This window comes from Strix uralensis, chromosome 12 (genome assembly GCF_047716275.1).
Source record: "Strix uralensis isolate ZFMK-TIS-50842 chromosome 12, bStrUra1, whole genome shotgun sequence".
Taxonomy (NCBI): Eukaryota; Metazoa; Chordata; class Aves; order Strigiformes; family Strigidae; genus Strix; species Strix uralensis.
The window spans coordinates 15,841,843-15,862,193 of record NC_133983.1 but is presented as its reverse complement, the minus strand read 5'-3'; the positions used below and the strand labels follow the sequence as shown (position 1 = coordinate 15,862,193).

The 20,351-nt window shown below is 35.7% G+C and overlaps 1 protein-coding gene across 2 annotated transcripts in view; it reads right to left on the bottom strand.

Annotated features, from left to right (window-relative positions):
- The window catches only part of CDH11 (cadherin 11), an 83,685-nt gene that overhangs the window by 40,471 nt on the left and 22,863 nt on the right, over positions 1–20,351 (bottom strand). For both annotated transcript variants that reach the window (XM_074881620.1, XM_074881619.1), the window contains exon 2: positions 2,000–2,130. The gene's annotated coding sequence lies outside the window, so the exon portion shown is untranslated. The remainder of the gene's footprint in view (positions 1–1,999; positions 2,131–20,351) is intronic.

Genomic DNA, 20,351 nt, shown 5'->3' with positions numbered 1-20,351 from the left:
CCATTAACAACTGTTAAACATGAATATTTTACCTTCTCAACTGTTTGATTATCTAGATACTATAACAGGAAATTTGCATTCCTGAACAGGAACAGCTGGAGACAATTTAAGAAAGATCTTTCAAAAGAAGAGAAGAGAATTTAAGAGGCATATGGATGCCCAGGTTTACATGATAATCAACAAAAGCAGTTCTTGTCCCTCCTCTTTCTCAGGGAGGCACTTCACACTCCAACCAAAGGGAACATCCCACAGTCACTCTGCAGGAAGCTTTCTTTCAGAAATTACTTGCTTGAACTCTGAAATGTAAAAAAGTCTACGAAAATAGACACAACAGTTTCTCAAATAAGACATGAAAAAATCTTGAGTAGGGACCCAGTTTGTTAAATTCACTTATCTCATATACTAGTGAGAGTGATGGGCCTTCAAGCTTTCCTTTAAGGTTATTCCTCACAGTCCTATAATTTGTAAAAATTAAACCTACTTTGAAGTGTAGCTCTGAAGTAAAGAGCAAGAGTAGACAGAGGCCTGAACTAAGTCTTGAACTGAGATATAAGAAAATGCCAGAAGAGGCAAACTGAAACAGTGGTGAGAAAAACTGTGCATGGGGGGGGAGACACAGAGAAACTGAACACATAACTAATTTAAGATATTTTTGCTATGTCTTCTTGATACACATATATGAATGTGAAACCTAGTCAGGAAGTCTTCAGTCAAACTTCAGTCTATTGAAAAGCTGTATCTAACTAGAACTGAGCATTGTTTGCAAAATTTGGCCCTTGTGCTTAGTGAATGACAGGATAAGAATCTCACATGTTGAGCTACAGCTCTTACCAAGACACAAAGGAGATTATACATTTCCCACCTAAGTTAGATTGGATGCTGTTGGTATCACTGTCAAATACACTGTTTCAGCCTGATACTAACTGCTGTAGTCTACCTTAACAAGTCAGTGGAAACTATAAACACATATCCTATATAGCTGCTCACAAGGATGTTTAAGTATACGGCCCATTTGGCTGCCAGAAATAAGATTATCATCATTCAAGGACATTTCCACAGAAATGAAGCATCTGTCAAGCAGGACTTGAGTGCACTGAATGTAAAAACTGTGAATGAGTCAGCTAGACAAAGAGCTTTAATATCCTGGCTTTGTACTCTTCATCCTAGACAATTCAGATGGGATCATGACTTTGATTCTGTAAAAATTATAGTATTTACATATCTATTATCTATTACATTTAATCTGTTTCTGTGTTAATTTTAAAAAAGCACGGATACTCCTGTCAGTGGACAATTCTCACCTCTGTGGAATCACTGGTTTCAGTAATAGCACAACTGAAAGTCACAGAGGATATGAAAAATTAAAGGCATCAGAGCAGCAGATATAACTATTTTGAGATCTAGGGTGTCCCATACTGCTCTATTTCCACACTTTCCACAGCCACCTTCTGTGAAGCCTAAGGGTCCCCACTGAATTCTTTTTCTAATCCAAGTCTGAGCAGTTATATTAAACTCAGTGGTATTGTACAAATTATCAGAGAAATGAACCAAATATGGAATTAATCACTCACTCATGTAGGCCTAGAATAAGAAAAGTATGAATCTTTTTGACTGATAAAATCAAATGGAAACCTAAATATTATATAATTTCTTACATTTCTGTTCTTCAGTGCTACATTGCTGTGAGTTTCCAAGTTCTCTAATGTTTTAAACAAGAAATTACACAAATGTGATCCAAAAAATGCACCTTTTCAAACTATACTTTACAGACACAGGATGGTCAGTATCCTACATCATCAGCTCTCCTGAGTGATAATCAAGACCAAGGGATAAAGTCTGATACATGAGAAAAACTGGCTGACAGCACACATCGAGTGAGGGATTTGTCACTGAAGAAATATTGCCCATATTGTACAACTATTGTAGACACTATAGAAACAAGAGACTAGCTATGCATATCTGACATCACTGAGATCATACGTTTGGATGTACTACTTACCTTCACCCACTGGAAACTTGTTGCCAATTTATGTAGCATATTCCACACATTTGAAATGTCACTTAATGAGACTATGATGACAACGCAGATGTAAGCTCTCTGCTGCCACTTATCCAGTATTTCAGATCTGGCTGCAAAGAATGAAAAAGTTCATTTGAAATCCAATGCAATGTTGGTACCATAATAAAAGAAAACTAAAGTCTAGCCTATAAACTATCACAGTAGCCTAAAGAGAATTTAAAGACTAGCAATGAAATAATAATTCCAAGGAGAAAATTAATAAACAGCTTTTACTTTAACAGACTTACTATTGCAAGAATGTTCCCATAACTAAAATGCTGGAGGCTATATCAAAATTCTTTCACATCTTTTTCGTTATCTCATAAAAAAACCAGACTTCTATGGAAAAATCTGTTCTGAGAACATTATCCAATACAAGATTGTAGGAAAAAGTAACAGCCGCAGATACCATTAGCCAACAAGATGTGCTTTGAACATTTCTAAGTGCTCTAAAGGCATATTAGAAAATTTTTACCATTACGATGGAGAAGGAGTAGATTATTTAGTAAGTAGAACTACCACTACAGTAGGGAAAAGATATCTAGGATGAAACATTTGAGGTAAGAGAATGAGCAAGAGGTGCCTCTGCCTGTAAGATGTTCATCTATAGTTGTTTCGATGGTTAAAATTCTTTCATAAATGGGATAGTGAGTTGAAACAGTCTGTAGAAACAAAAAGAAACCAGCTGAATCATTTCTTATGAGATGAGGTCTTTTCTTGAATTTCAATTAGTATGTTAAGAATGCTCACAGTTTCACAGAGCAGTCCCTCCTCATCGCGTGTGTTTCTGACATGTTCCCACACAAGTAAAAAATACAGTTAATGTGACTGAATACAAAAGCAATACTCAGTGTAATCTATTGTTAGGTACTGATGTAGACACTGTATTTCTGATGCTCATTTGATACCTTGATAGACTCTTAAATGGGTACTAAATGAATCCTAGGACTAGGATTCATTCTAGCCGAGGAAATCTCAGGCCAAATTACCCAGTACTGCCAAATTTATTGAGAATTTCTAGGAAGAATTATTGCAAAATAGCCCCTGTAATTTGGGTTGATACATCCAAATCAGTAATTTTCTGCAGTATTTAACTGTTAAAGCTGTCTCATCTATATCAATCCTCCATTTTATATCCACTTTTCACCCCTGTTAAGCAATCAAGTTTTAATGGCGAGAAATAGTTCAGCAGCACAAGCCAAATTTCAAAGTTGTTAGCAAAAGTGTTGAGGAGAAATGAATAGGCATTAACTGAATATTCCATATTCAATATTGCAATATTACACAAACGTATTTCACACCTACTCCATCAAAGGTACAAATAAAGTCATGTGGCTTCTACTGCCAGTTGTGACTGCAGATATGTTGACTCACTGTTTTAAAAATTTGTGATTCACGTTCAATAAAAACTACATTCCTAGAAAGTGAATTTTGCTAAAGTAAACTCTACGAAGTAAGGTATGTTTTGTGTCATGACCAAGTCACTAATATATAAAGCACTTGGTTTATAAAAATACTCTACACTTGCAACATATTTATGCAATTTGCTATGAAGTACATATGGCATTTTAAAATATGCTCAGTTTGCAAGTAAATAATTTTTTTTAATAGAGGATCCTTTTGAACTAATTCATAATTCATATGAATGAATGAAAAGAAAGACTAAAACTGAATAAACTTTCTTATTTTGATAACTTGTTCACTATCTTTACAGATGACATCATCTTTAAAGATGACTGCAGCTCAAGATTTCTTTTTACCCAAGACATTTGAAGTTGCTTAGATAAGTATTTCTTAAAATATCTTCTTACATATCCCTACGGTCTATTTTTTTTTTTTTGAGATCTGCTTTTGCTTTTAAAAGCAGCAAATAGTTGATAACAGATACTACCAGTCCTCAACCTGACCCACTACACTATTAAGTTCTTTCCTGTGCACACACCTGACCATCAGTGAAGTTCCCATGTATGTAATAATTTAACTGTCAAGTTAAGGCTCCATTTTCCAGTTACACTGCATTTAAACAGACATCAGAGGTTACAAATCAATATTTTTTTGTAGCACTAATCATTATTTGAAGCAAATAAATCTTCTATTAACATTAAGCAAGGATAAACTCCTCCAGATATAAATTTTCATGAAAAACATGATTTAAGACTGCTGAATGATTTCCATCATTACTATAGCACAAGAAATAGTTTAGCTCATTAATTGATACACAGGTATCAGATACTACTTTTACTGCATATTATGTTTCCTCATATTCTGCTGCAGTTGAATATGGCTTCAATAGTAAGGTTCTACTAACTCTGTAACCTTTACAAAAGGGAGAACAGCCAAAAGAAAAACAACTGCTGTATTTACAGAAGGCTGTTTCAAAGTCCAATTATAATTACAAGAAAACTCAAAAAACCATCCATTAAACAGTTCCAACGCTCCAAATAGATTTGACACACTGGCACTTTAAATCAAATCTCCTAACAAGATTTTTTTGTGTGTAAAATAAGCCGTGGCTTCAGAGTTGGTTTATACAAAGTGACAACTTGAACAATTTTGAAATGTTGCTGGTTAGAAGGGGAAAAAAAAACCCAAACCCATTGTCACTATGGTAATTATTTCACAATGCCTGATGTTAAATGGGCAGTCCTGTGGCCTAAGAAGCAGCTGAATCCTGCATTGTCCTTGCATGATAAAAAGATTTGAAAGTCTGAAAAGCAGAGGAACGGAATCTCACAGCTTCTTAGACTTCGCTCTGAAAGGGCCATTGTAACATCATCATAAATCCTGGGCTCCCCAGGCACTTGACAACTAAAGCAGTGGACAATAGAATTCTTGTGTTGAACAAAACACTCCTTGTCTGCCAAAGGGCTTATCTGCTTCATTTACAAATGTCTTTCATTGTACCAAAATAATTCCCTATTAGAAAAACTATTAGAAACAGAACTAAATAAATATTCACAGCTTTGTAGTCTGTTTGGCAAAATGAATAAACTAATACAATCAAGGAGCATGCAAAATATGAGATTTAAATCAAGGAAACCCAAGCCAACCCCAAATCTCTATTTATTTTCCTCTTTACATTTTTCTTTTTCCTGATTGCAGGGAATTACACTGAGTACGCATCTGTCTCTATAAAAAAGACCCAGGTACATTACACTCACTAAAAGTCATGAAAAATATTAGAAATCTGCAAAGATCTCAGATTGGACCAAAGTTGTATCCAATGTGCTTTTAAAGTTAAATATTTCCAGAAGAGCAATTACAGAAATAAACCTGGGAACATATTTGAGAGTTTAATGAAATAGAGACAAAATACTTACTTTCATGATTGTATTTAAAGTGTGGATTTATAACTACATATGTTTAGGTCCTTGGTACTGAGAGATACAAAGGCATTAGGGATCAGTTTCTGAAATTAAATGGTTGCCAGGCTATTGCAACTTTTTTCAAGCCCACAGAAATGAGTAAAAGAGACTAAAATATTCCAGATATATATATATGCAACTTCAAAAAGTATTTCCAGTATAATCAGAATTCCATTGCATCAGGTTTCCACATAAACAGTTATTTGATTAAAATATACTATGAAAGTGCTTATGGAAAGACAATTTACACCACACATAATTATTAAGGAAAAACCCTACCAATCTAAAGTATTGCTCAAGCAAAAAGTACTGACCATATTCAAGTGCCAGAGCAATCTGTATATGGCTGAATTAAAACCTAAAGAATTTGAAACTTCTGAACTGAATCATCAATCATAAATTACTTACTCAAATCCAATATGGAATCAATGTTTTTACACAGTCCAGGCAAATGGGCTGAGTGGCTGAATAGCTTTTTTTCCCTTTGTCTAATTATTACAAGCCTACAAAACATGCAGGTATTTCTAACTTGCCCATTAAATAGTTATTCAAGTGAGAAAATTAAACATTCAGTATGTACACAATAAACAACAACAATACTGTTAAAATGCAAAAAAAAGAGTCTGACAACACTTAAAATAAAAATAACACAGGTTTAAGCTCACAATCACAAGACAGAATCCAAGATTTAGGAATGCATGAGCTTTTCATGGTTCTATCATGAATTTGCAGTCTGACCCTGCTACACACCACTTAACCTTGGAGCCATTTCTGAAAGGGAACAAAGGCACACTATAAAACATTTCACCTATGAAAAATGTAGTAATCAGTATAAAAATCAGAGGAAAGAGGCCTGAAATAGACCTCCCACATGCCAGCTGAGTATCTACTGTTTGGGTGCAGAGCTTCACCATTTTTTCTCTCACCTTCTCTCCTCAGTGAATAATTAACTGTTCTAAAGATATTGGTATAAGTTCTGATTTAACATAGAGTTTAAACCTGACTTCTCATATGCCATTTTTTGATGTTTGCTATTCTATGCTATGTATCGCCCAAACTCCCCTCCCTCTTGAAGCTGTATCATCTGTATAAATATAATTTGCATAAAGTTATTCTGATCATTTAGGCAATTCGCAATTCAGGAATATGTCTTCAACAAAATCTGTTTCCTGCCCGCTCTCATAGTTTTATTCCAGTTCCTACTGTATGACACACAACTACACCATATTTTTATATAGTCAGCAGTCTCTGTTTAGGTATAAAAAAATGGATTTGCACTGAAGTTTAAGGCTCTTAGTGTAAAACCAGCATTTAACCCTGTTAGAGAATATATATCTGAGTGCCTTGACTAGGATGGTAGTGTCCTGGGCTACATATAAATTGCTCCTGCAAACTATTATCTTAGCATCTAAATAAGCTTATTATTGGAATCGCCATCCAGGAGAATCTATCTTTTTCCACTTACTACAGGCAGCTCAAGTCAAGTAATGTGAATCCCCACATGCAGCAACCAATATAGCATCCTAGAATAATTTAGGTAGGAAGGGACCTTTGGAAGTCATCTGGTCCAACTCCACCACTGAAAGCAGTACCACTTTCAAAGTTACTTTAGGTTATTAAGACTGTCACTTCATTAAAATGTTAACAGCTGAAATTAGCAGCACAACCAGGGTCTCTCTGTGTGGACATGAATGCTTTAAGGGCCTACCATCTTATGCTGAAAGACAGTCACACAAAAAGTAATAGAACAAGACAAAGGGCAAGAATCACATCAGAAGGAATGAAAAGACAATCTTGTATAATCTGACTTATAAATACATATGTATGCAATTACAGGGTCTATTGGCGAGTCAGGGCCAATGACTTTGATGACTGACCACATTTCAGGGCCTAGGGGATGTTTGCACTACACCGTCTGTGCTCCTGAGCACCCAGAGCACCTGCAGCAGACCTAACGTGTAATCTGTGTTGAGCAGCAGTGATGGAGGAGCACATATTTCCTCTGTTATTGGCTTCCACCACCGCAATACTTGAGTGCTTTAGATTGTATTTATTACCTCTTGGTTCTGAGACAGGAAACTGTTAATATCTTTATTCTACACCACAGAGTTCAGTCCTGGAGGAGCTAAGTTTTCAACTCATGTTTCGCATAAGAAGTCTGTCATAAAATGAGTCTTGAAAACAGATTTTGAACCAAACAGTTGTACCATCCTGTATTTTCTTCCAGAAGGAAAAAAGGACCTTGCCACCCAGGGGGATGCCTTGTGGAAGGCACGACATGCGAGAGAGGCAGGACATGCAAAAAAAGGACAAAACCCAAGAGCTGCAGAGAAGGTTCTGTTCAAATCAGGTAAACAGTCTGTTTCTCTTTCTTATGAACTATCCTGATTTCACATTATGCTCTCTCCCAAAATATTCTCCCTTGGTGTTCCTATCCCTTCACCATGCTGTTGTGTGCTGACTAACATTCAGCAGGTTGGAGTGCCACAAGCAGGGAATCAGTGAGACTGACTGCTTCCAAGTACTGTGTATTGAAAACCATCCTGAATACTAAGCTGTTAGACGTGAAAGCCATGAACGATGGCAGAAATTAACAAATTAAAAAGCAGAATAGCTGTATGCTCTCATGAGAGACAAAAATACATACATTTTAATGTTTTTCAGAATATTAACAGACTGCAAACTAAAGCCCAAATCGCATCTGTCCAAGGCCAAATTAAATAGTAGTAAGAGAAAAGGTTCATGTGGGCTCATAAGGAACAAATCAGCCCCCCTCAAAAAAGCTCTTTACAGATCACATGTGCACCCAGGCCCTGTGCTCACCCAATATGACTTTATCAGTTTTTTCTTGCTTTTGGGTCACAAGTGCCTGAAGGTAGATGATAGGCCCTTGAGGAGAAAGTCTGTATTAATTAGCTTCATGCTGCTCCAGTCCCATCCTATCCAGGTACTAAGAATACAAGTGGCTTGGGAGGCCTGAAGGCAGCTATGTTCTGTCATTTTAAATATCATAAGTCAAGCCCTCCGTTTCAATGTTTCCAACTTTTCCGAGTTTCTTCTAAAAACTAAATTTGGAAGAAGAGGATCCACAGCAAGTAGATACATACGTGGTATACATACGTGCTTAAACAGGCATACATGCACGTAAAAAAATTTTAATAAAAATATTTTATACAACTTTTTCATGCATAAACAAATATTTCTGTGTACCACGCTGTATATCATTTGAATTCCCTGCATTTGGAAAAAGTTTTCATTTGTCCTCTAAAAGCTTGACTTTTTATATTTGCTGTCTAACAGATTAACTTAAATGTATGCTCTTGAACCACCAGTAAAATGCTCATATGTATTCTCTCTTGGATAAACATATTATACATGAAAGCATACAAAATCAGTTACTACCATTGCAAGAGGCACACAGAATTGTTCTAACACCTTCTAAGTCATGCTGGAACTCAGCTTCCATTGGTGGCAGCATATGTCAAAGACTACTAGAGTGGGATCCTGTCACCACTGAAATATTTTTATGGTAAATTTTCCCTGCAGATTTTTTTTTTCTTGTTTGTTTCCTCCCCTTTACATTTTCATATTCATATTCTTTGGTGCTTTTCTTCTACTAAACACAAATGGCCAGATCCTTCCTCTAGAGCAAAGCTATAGCAAAGACTGTCTTCACTAGTATTTGGCACTCTATTTATCTTATTTTTCTCTGCTGCCAATTTCAGTAGGCTGTTCTCTGTTTCTTTCCTCTAGCTTGTTTCTGCTCTCTTTTATCAATCTCTTCTAGTGACCTGAAAAGAAAACCTAAAAATTGAGAGCCACTGAAGTATATGCTGAATGCCCCCATTAGTCAAGCTGTAGGGGACAGAGTACAGAAAAAAAAAATTCAACTAACCTTTCAAAAAATCTTTATATAAATGTTCTACAAAATCATCCTGCTGGTTCCAGTTTCACTGGAGACACCCAAGAAAGAATAATTCTGGGACATCAGAGATACCATAAAGGAGAATAGCTCAGAATTCGTCCAAGAGACTCAAGAGAGACAGAGTTCTTTGGTCTTAGGGACATTTTTTCCTACCTTCTCCCTTTTATTAATAAAGAAAAGAGGAGTTGTTCAAAGTCACCACAGAGATCTGACATTTCTGAATTTCTGTGTGCCTCATTCAACTCAGTGAATATCTCTGTCATCCCAGGAAGATACATGATTCATTCTAGGAAGCCTATTGCAAACCCAGCTATGACTCTTCAAACATTTGTGAAGTTTTTTTGAAAAGTTTAATTCAGTCTTACTTCTGGTCCCAATACACCTCTTTTCCTATTTCCCCCCATCTTCCTCCCAAACTGCCACAGGTCACAGCTTGTCTAGATCTAGGGAGCATGGAAGGAAGGGAAAATGGATAGTAAACTCATTTTAGGTCAACCAGAAGTCATTCAGTCTCTGTGTTTCCTAGTCGTCTTTTCCTCATTTCCTTTTGTGTTTTTTCAAAGGACATTACACAGTTGGCTTCTCAATCAAGGACAAGGCAATGTCAAACACATGAATTTGTCTATGAAACAGTCTGTAGGTGTTGACAAATGAAAGCTTAAAAAATGAAGACAGACAAGCTAAACATTACTGATTGCAAAAGCAAGCCTCTTTAAACAATACATTTCCGTTTTCAGGACTGAACAATACCAAGCAACTGATGTTTTAATACTATCTTCAATAGTATATAATTTTTAAGAAATGGTAATTAAAGATACAGCACAATATCAATGAGTAAGTATAGAACTTGGAAGATGTGCAAGTACTAAGAGCATTTAATGATGCCCAGTGGACAGTTTCTACTCAAACTAATAGCTTTCCAGAATTTCAGCAATGTTTATAGCAAGGACAGTATGATTTTCCACCACCTATCATTTCATCTTATTCCACTCTAGAAATCACAATATACTTCTATTTTATATGGAGTTATTTTATTTGGTAACATGCCTACATATCTGTTCTTGAGAGTTAAAAGATAAAACACTGATCTGTATTTTAGCTGCATCATGTAATGAAGTGCTCATAACACTGAAGTTCACAGCCAAAATTAACCAGAATATTCGACAACATTAATATTTAACATTTGTCTGCTATTCATTATGCCTCCCAAATACCACCGAGACTTTAATTTTCTGTAGTGTAATTATTATAAGCTATGAGCAAGTGCATTATAAGGTTTCTTCAAAACAATGATAGTGAAATAGAAATATGCATAACTAAATAATAATAGAACAAGTGCTCTGCATATTCAGGAGAAACTGCATAATTAGGAATTCTTACTGATATCAATGGGAGTTTTGCCTGATGGACATAAGTCCTAGGTGCTATAAAGCCATTTTCTTTAAATAACAATAAACGAGCTCCAGAGTACTATACCACTAGCAATCATCTAGTAAACTCATATTCATTTAACCAAGAAGATATATTTAGGAAATAACAAGGACAATAAAAATGTAAAAAAAAGTAACTCAAACAAACAAACTCTAGTTGGTTGAAAGCTGAGAACCTATTTCTACTATTTTAAATTATTTCAGAAATGCAGCTACTCTCTAAGTTTCAGTTGCTTTCTTTTGGGACTCAGCCAGGAGTGCACAAGGTTAACATATCTAGACAAAAAGGAAGACTGCATATGGAAGTAACCTAATGCCTAATAAAAATCAAACATAATTATAATAATGAAAGACGTCTCTTTGCCAACTGTGCAGAAATGTGACTCCCCAGCAAAAGCATGGAAAGGTCTATTTGCCAAAAGCTTATCTAAAACCATATAAGTGGAATAATTTTCATATAGCAGTATCTTTTTTCCTTTTCAACTGAATAGGACAGAGATGGAAGAATATTCCAGGCCATAACTTAAGCCTCCTGGGTGGTCTTGGGCAGATTTGCTGGGAGTATCTACACAGTATATTGCTGGCAGATGTGAGTTCTTTCCGCCCAAGTTCCAAGCTGAGTTGAAGCTGAATAAATGTGGTTAGCACAGCACACTGTGCCCAACCCACCAAGTCCTACCGCGAGCCGAGACATATGAGCTTGTGATCAGACCTGCTAATTCAGATTTGGCACCTTGATAAACATGTTTGTGTAGCTCCGGTGGGCTGAGATTCCATCTGCCAACAATAGACTTTGTCAACATGCCCTCTGTTCCTCAGCTCCATCACTAAACTGGAGATAATAATTAACGCCTGTATCTGAAAAGGATATTGTGAAGGTAAGTTAATTTACTCTCACAATGAATGTTAAGATGCTCTAAAACTAGAATCATATAGCCGTGCAGTTACTACTTAAGGGAGTAAATCTTTTTCCGTATGTATGCTATGGAACTGAGCCAAAATAAGGCTACATACATACTTAATGTTCAATTTGGTGAGCTCTCCCTTTGGATAATATAAATAGATATGCCTTTGGTATTACCTTCAGGTTCAGAAGACTTATTTGACAACTCAACATATCTAAACAAACCTGCTATTTTGCTTTCAGAATGTGTCAACCTGAATTATATGGAATCAAGTCAGCTAATAAGTTTACCTGCGTGCGGACAACTTTGCTTCAACACCTTGCTGATTCTCCAGTCAGTATTCACAGCAATTGTAATTATAATGTAACCCTTTTTAACAGACGGCATTCTGCATGTTAAATTATGGCTGAACACTTCAGAAAACTCATTTGAGAAGTTTCAAATTACAATAATAAGCTTCTCCACTCCCTTTTTAAAAAGAAATCTAATTATTCATTCTATCAATCTCATGCAAAATGTTCATTGTTTTTACATTATTACTTATTACTGTAACTGTAGTGCACAGAGAAAGAGGATGAGGAATAAACCACAGAAACTCCACTAAATGTTGGATTTTTCCTTTCATATTTTGTATTTTATTCATGTGCTGGTTTTATGCTTTTATTTTTAAGGGCACAGGAACTTCCCCAACCACATTTGAGAAAATAAACCTCAACAATCCCCCACATCAAGACATTATAATTTCATGAGTGGTTACATAAATTATCTTCCAAAATACTTGTGAAGAAATATCTTGTGGTATTGAGAAATATACAATGCTGTAACTCAAAAGGTTAAGATTTCATGGTTTAAAACACTGCACATCCATTAATATGGTACAATAGACTGAAACAAAAATGACCAAAAGTTGTAAGTTTTGGACCAAAATCCTGTGCTGCATCAAACAGATAAATTTAGATGACAGCAGGGAAGCCCACACACCTGCACAGAATAAGGGCAAAACACCCTTTCAAAATGCACTGTAAGGTTCCCACACACACACTCATCCTAGAGCACTGTGTAACTGAGTCAAGGCACAGTCACACTCTCCTCTTCTCTTGGTATACCATAAATCCACTCATTTACCCAAGGTTGTATGGTGCAGGCATGGCCTTTACAGCCTCTGGAAACACATAAACCTGAAAAAAAACCTGTACTTTATGTTGCACAGATGTTAACAACTGCCTTAGAAGCAGGAAGTAAAATTGCATATTATCAGAAATATGAAACACAGACTGTTGAAAGTGGAGTCGTTGAGCTGTACTTTTTCCCTATAGATTTCTTTTTGCCTTGAGCTTCCAGTACTAAAGATACTTCATTTCAGCACAGAAATATTTCAATTAATTAAAAATAATAATTGCAGGAAAGGATACTTACAGTGAAGAAAAAAAATAATCCAAAGCATCAAAGTGATTTAGGATCATAAATTCTATTGAAAGTCTTAAGGTCTTATACGATTAAATCACATTAACTGAAAAAAAATGGAGGAGATTGCTGAGCTCTTGTATGTACAGGGCAAATGACCCGCTAAAGGTACTTCAGGGATATGACAAATTCAGGAGCCATCTCAAGGGACACCACATTGCACCATACCTGCATTTACCAATCTGACACCTCTAGGAACTGATGTGCCTGTTCTCCCATGGAAGGTCAGGGACCATACAGGACCCCTGGCTTGCTAAACTCAGCTCTGAGTAGAACAGAGCAACTAGTGAAATAGAAAGAGAAGTTTAGCTGTCTTGAGAAAAAAAGAAAAAAAAAAAGGAGAAAAAAAGAAAAAAATAAAGAAAAAGAAAAAGAAAAAAAGAAAAAAAAGGGAGCCTTAAGAATGAAGCCAGCAAGCTTTGAAGAGCCAGCAGGCTCCCATGTTAGCCATATGCCTTCATATGTCTGTTCTGTGGGAGTGTTACAGCTCCTGCTGTTCCATTCTTCACTTTTTAAAGAAAATGTTACAAGGCCACAAGGACTCACAAACATTTGTTGACATTTCTTCTGGGTCAGCCTTAGGAGGCCTGCAAGAATTTAAACATATGGCAGTATTTAGTTGCATGAGGGAATGGGTTGTTTCAGAGAAAAGCAGTATTTAGTTGCAAAACAGTTTAATCCACCATGAAGGTTTTAATTTTTTTTGGTCCAAATCCAAACTTTTCTCATTATATTTTTCACATTATATTTTTAAAGCAACAGCAGCTTATCAGTTGAGCTGGTATTATGAAATATTTCACAATCTTTTCTACTGTCCTCCACACAAATACCTTGAGATCTGGGGTTCCAGATCAAAAAGATTTGACATGTGTTTAGATTTGAAAAGGGGAAAAAAAGAAGACAGCGATTGACTACTGAAATGAAGGTTATTTTTCAAACTTGTCGAAGGACACAGACCGTTGCCATTTTGAACCACAAGATTACTTGAACTGGGTTCTCAACATGTTTCAGTAGCAGTACATATACATTTGCAAAGCAGAAAAATGGGATTTTCAAGGCTTTATCTTGTTATTCAGATGACATCGTTCTAAGTCAGTTGCTAGTAAACACACAATAGCTCACTTGCTGTCATTCTTTTTACCTTGCTGTTAAAAAAAATCACATTACACACAGAGATCTGAGCTGAGGTTTGTCTCAAGCCATGAATAAAGGGCAGCACAGTGTTAAACATACTCAAAAACACACTGGGAACACACCTGATACAGCTATACTGACCAAGCTGCAGCATCAGGTGCGGACCAGAGCTAAAAGCCCTGTGCAGACTGGTTTACGCTATTTCCTTTAATATCATAGCACACTAATGAAGGAGCTCCGACATTCTTTTCACTTGCATGATGTTCACAGAATCATCTAGGTTGGAAAAGACCTTGAAGATCATCTAGTCCAACCATATTAAATAGGCCACAATCTTGTCTATTAACTGTATAGCACAGTATTTAAAATGAGTAATTTAAGCAGTTGAAATGGAAGGTCTTGCATGGCAAACAAGCATGCAAGAGCCATTCTCTGTTAAAAAAAATATTTTTTTTTTCAAACTATACAGCAGACATGTTTTTTAAAAGGTAGACCTGATCCAGAAATTATGCTTTTCCTAAAATGTTCTCTATATCTAATATCTAATCTAACACATTAACTAATATGAACCAGAAGTTGTCAAACAAGCTACTAGTTCTTGCAAGCATAGGCACTAGGAGTACTCGTCCTTGCACCCATCCTTGCCCCAGGCAGAGACAGAAGAGCAGGGGAGGGCTGGCTGGGAGGCACCACAGGTGATAAAGTGTTTGCCCCAGCAGATACCTCATTAAAAGTTAACATAAAGATTGAGGAGACCATGGATTTTGGTAGGATTTCTGTGCAAGCAAGCATGCTGCAGAGTTTTGAAACAATGTTCTTGTTCAGCAAACCTCTCTGGTTTTGAACATTTTGAAGCTTAAAAAGGAACTCAATATTATTTTGGTGAAAGCAATTGTAAGAAATTAATTTATGAATGACTGAAATGAAAAAATTTTATAGAAGTTATACAGGAAAAGCAAGGTTATTTGATTTTAACAAGTATCTTGCACAAATAAAACATCTGGATGAGGAAGTTTAGAAGATACAGATAGTATGCTTTTTGTATGCACTTCCTTAGAGTTTATTAGCTGGCAGCAGGCAGGGTTAGGTGCCTGGAAAAGCATCAAACATTCTGAAATGTAAAATGAGTCAGAGGACAAAACTTTGCATTACAAATTGCATGAACATATAAATGATGTGAACAAAATTTCAAGGTCAAGTTACTTTTATCTAGCTTTCATACTCTCAACAAAACTATCATCCAAATTTGCTTAGAGAGAATTATCCAAAATGTTGTGGACTTCGCAGTCCTTAAGAAACAGAGCATGTTACATGTCCTAAAGCTTTGCAAAAAAAAGTTTTCATAATTTTGCTAAAATTAATTTGACATTTCCTGAAAGTTACTCACCTACATTTAACCTTCATCCAAAATTACCTTTTTGTCTAAACTGTTCAGTAATAAACTGCATGAGGGATTCTGATATTAAGGGAAGGTAAAAACTGAATTTCAGAATCTAGTTATCAGCAATGATCACAACCAGGCAAACAAAGATTATTATGAGTAAGAACCAGTAACTTCAGAAGAAACATTAAATCAAACAAATACTGATTGTTAGTCACCATATAACAAATCCTGATGACTAAGGGATGGGAAGATCTGTGCTCAAAAGCTGAATTTGACATGATAGAAGGTCCTGACTGTACGGAAGACACGTTGTACAGTATGAAGAAACTAGTGTCCTTGATGGAAATCAGCTGCAAAGATTTTAGTCAGATGCACATTTTGATACAGTAAATAAAAATTAGTAGTTGAAAACAAATAGTCTAACACAGTAGTGCCCAACCTTGTAGCTGAATTCAAAGCTTAAGAATATGTGAGCCAGACAGATCAAATGATATATCAGCAGCATGGGATAGATAACAAAACAATGAATAAAAGGGACTGTATGACTCACTCAAATGTCAGTAAGAAAATGGCACCAGAGCACTGAAGCCATCAGCTTGAAACAATAACTAAAAGGTTAAAAATAAATTTTATGTATTCAAAGAGCAGCAGGAAGACGTAACTGCAAACTTTTTGTTGCTCTCAATGGCTGTAACGCAATTAAAGCTGGGAATTGTAACGAAATTTTTATAGTGAAATTTGTATACAAGCACTTGGCATCAAATTCACGTTCTTGCCAACATTATGATAGAAAGCAAGACATACAAGTCCATTTTTAACTTTGAGTAAAACAAACAATGGAAATATTTTAAGTACACCAGTGTGAGAAAAAAAAGACATGTTAGATTCTTGACTCTACAAATCAATGACATTTTTCAAGGGAAAAAACATGTATTCAGTTCTGGATCTGGACAGAATATAAACAAGGGTAAAAATAACAGTATGCAGTATGGAACAGCAAGGCTTTATTGAGTGGGGGGATCCTACAGGGGTGACAATTTCTTGTAGGATGCCGGTGGTATGCTAAGGGTTTTCTCAAATGTTAGGTTCAGAGCAGCGTGCAGCGCAATGCCCGGGTGGGCAGGCCGCCGCAGGGAGCCAGGGAAACTCTTCTGCATCGGCACAACAGTCTGCTTCGCGCCGTACCGCAGAACCAGTACTATTTATCACGGGGTTCACTATTACAAGTCTTTGTCTTACAAAGATGAGGCATTGTGTTTTGGACTCTTGGATACAACTGTAACTATCAGATATATTGAGGAGAACCTAATTCCAATTATCTGAAAGCAGAGTTGTTTCTGTATTTAGCTACTTACCGCTATCTAATTCATTCTTCTTTTACGTGATAAGAAATCGAAGATACTTGGATACACCCGTGAGCAATTATAAAAGCTATGCAAATATTGCCAATATATCTATAAATATTCATTTCATATTAAATCTTTTTGATCAGATTCACACATTTTCAGATTCTATTTCTGAAAATGTTTCCCTGAATTCAGATTATCAAACACATTTGCTGAAACAGCAGATTTTAAGTAACTATTCACAGCAGACTTTCAACTTGTAATTACTAATGCTCATGTCAGAAATGTAACTCAAAGAACTACACTTACTCATTTAGGAAACTGAAGGTTATCACATTACTTGTACATCCCATCAACACAGCTCAAAATGCATCAAACGGCTCACAAAAATTACCAGAATAAAATATGATTATGCTAACAATGAATGTTAGTGACCTTGTGCGAGCGGTCTACTGAGATGAGGAAAGCTGATGACATACACAAGTGTTTGCTGAATATTTTGCTGAAATTAACTAATCTTCAATGAATATATTAGTATGTAACTATTGCATGAACATACTGCAAATGGAAAAGCAAGATGACCCTCATTTAATGAACACTTTGTTACAAATTAACTACTATCCTATAAAAAAAATACTTTAAAATCTCAACTATATATACACAAAATGTTTCTATATTAAATGTATTCATAATACTTTATCAAAAGATAGAATTCTAGAATAAATAACTGAAAATTAAGTTGATGTGTTTTAATATTGTCCTTTGTAGACTTGATGTACCTCCAGCTGAAATCAATGCAAGCCAGTTAGGTAAATGTTCTTGGCAGCTACTTGTTTGTGCCTTAACATATTAGCCATTCTTTTGATTAAATCAATATATATTAATGATTTTTTTTCACTTTTAAAATACTGCAACTGTTTCTGAAAGTCACCAAATGTATACTGGCTTGTGCACAAACATGTAGACACAAAAAAAAAGACTATCAAGTTCATAATTACAACACATTAACACATTTTCAACTCCTACACTTCTGTATTATTCTTTGTATTGCTTTGCCTGCTCGGCATGACACAGTGCTTCAGCTACTTGTAGAGACTTTCATCCAGCAAAGCTACCTCTGAGGCAGCATTTGCTCTTATTGCTTTGTTTTCTTAATATAACCCGTTCAGCTGAACATGCTTCCATACTCCATCACCATTAACGCAACCATGATGAAAACAAAATCTCAGAAAGAGCTGTACTGTATCTAGTCATATCTTTCATTTATATGAAGGGCTATGAAACACAAAAGGCATAGCTAGTAGTATTAGTTTGTTGTAAAGTTTCCTTAGGTGTCTGTTTTCCTTTCAAGCATTTGTAATAAATATCCCAAGATTTTTTAAAGACAGACTCTCGGTAGCACAATATGTGCTAACTTCTGTTTCAACCTTTCGTACCATGGCTGATATATGTTGTGAGCCAGATATGGTGGAGATATATAGCTATTGAGAAATGTCACAATAAAAAAAATGTAAAGCTCCATCGCATATGACATTAAATGTTACATCCATTTGTTTAATTTTAACGTATAAATTCTGGGGAAAGGAGAATATACAACCACGATTTTACAGCAATTTAGGAGCACCTGTTAGGATAAACCATAATAATCGCAGTTATCTATGTCCACTTGAATGTCCAACACTTCTGTTGTCAAATTTAAACAAAGTACAGCCCAATTCTCAGCAATAATTAGCTACAATTATCAATCTTGATGGCTGCCTCAATCAAAAACATCACAAGTGATGTTTTGTTATTCCCACCACTTGGGCTGAAATACAGATTTGGTCACGATAATTTCCACTGATATGAAGGCTAATAAAATATATCAGATCAACCGACTTATTTTTATTATTCAACAATATAAATGGCTTTGCTGCACTGAAATAAAAAATGTGATGAAAGCTATTCAGATGACATCTGATTTATACTGAAAATTTATTCCCACAAAGTTAAGAAAAAGTAGATAAGCCAAGCACAAGTTCAACTCACTGCTAGAGTTTTTAAGAGATCAAGCCATCCTGATGTATTACCAGTACTACTCTGTAATTCTGGCAAGATACTAGCAGAAGCACAGTTTGACGCCTGCATTCTACTCGGAGCATCTCTGCAGTATTTAGCAAGCACTTCATCCTCCTTCATTACCATTTAGTACAATCCCAAATAAATTGCATACAGTTCAAGAGTAAATTCTTCCTGTTCTTGGGAAGGAAAAACTTCAATTCAGTAAATCGATATTAAACTTTTTACTGTCTTACATTAAATACTAGCATGTTTTCATAACAGTTTCAGTTCGGATTTCTCTCCGTTAGTTTTTTGGCTGGAGATAAAACATCTTGTAACTGCTATTTTTTTTTAACAGGAGCTAAGGATTAACCAGCTTCAGCTGGAAGGAAAGCAAGATAAAACTGACTGTGTCTTTAAGAAGAACACAGCTTCTTCTGGATGGCTGAAATGCCATTGCTAGGATCTCTTCAGGACAGCCACTGTGCCAGTATATCATCCGCTTTTCATCCCAAGTTGAGCTAGTTTTATGTACTTCAAAATTTTCGTATTCTTTACATTTGTCATTTTCACAACCTTAAGTATCTTTCTGGCATCTGCACTGATCCTTCTTTTCCAGTTTTGGTCTAATTCACATTCTTATTCCTAAATCCCAAAAGCAAAGAACATGTTTTTCTTAATTCACAGGATTTTTGTATATAGAAAAGGTGACAAAAATAATAAAATTCAAATCAATCTATTAAATAGAGAGCAGTAACAAAAATACGGAACATATAAAATTCAGTGAGAACTCTCTAACAGATACACAAAGAAGAAACCAAATCTGCACCCCATTTTCATCAAACCTAATTTTTGGAGAAAGAAGGACAAAAAATGAACAGGAGTTCATGCTAAAGGACAGTACTGCCAAAAAGAATGTTTGTCAAGCACTTTTCTCAACCTACCAGCAAAGAAAAGATCTAGTGTCAGCTGACTCTCACTGTATTTCATTTTGATTCTTACTATATCCTCAGAGTACAAACTCACAAATGCATTGCATGTAAACCAATAATGGTGAGGAGGAAATAAACCCACAAAGGCTTCCATAGAAAGGAATGCTCCTAATATTTGTATCTCCCATCACTTGCATCTTTTTTCTACTGGAACATCTCCTTAGCATCTCATTTCTGCTTAGCATCTCTGGCACATCTTAACCTGAGACCACCATAATCCAGGATGGCTCTGACCTAAAGAAATACTAGCCATCTGATTTCAAAAGAATGAGAACTTGGCATTGATAGTTTCTCAGTTATAAGCAAT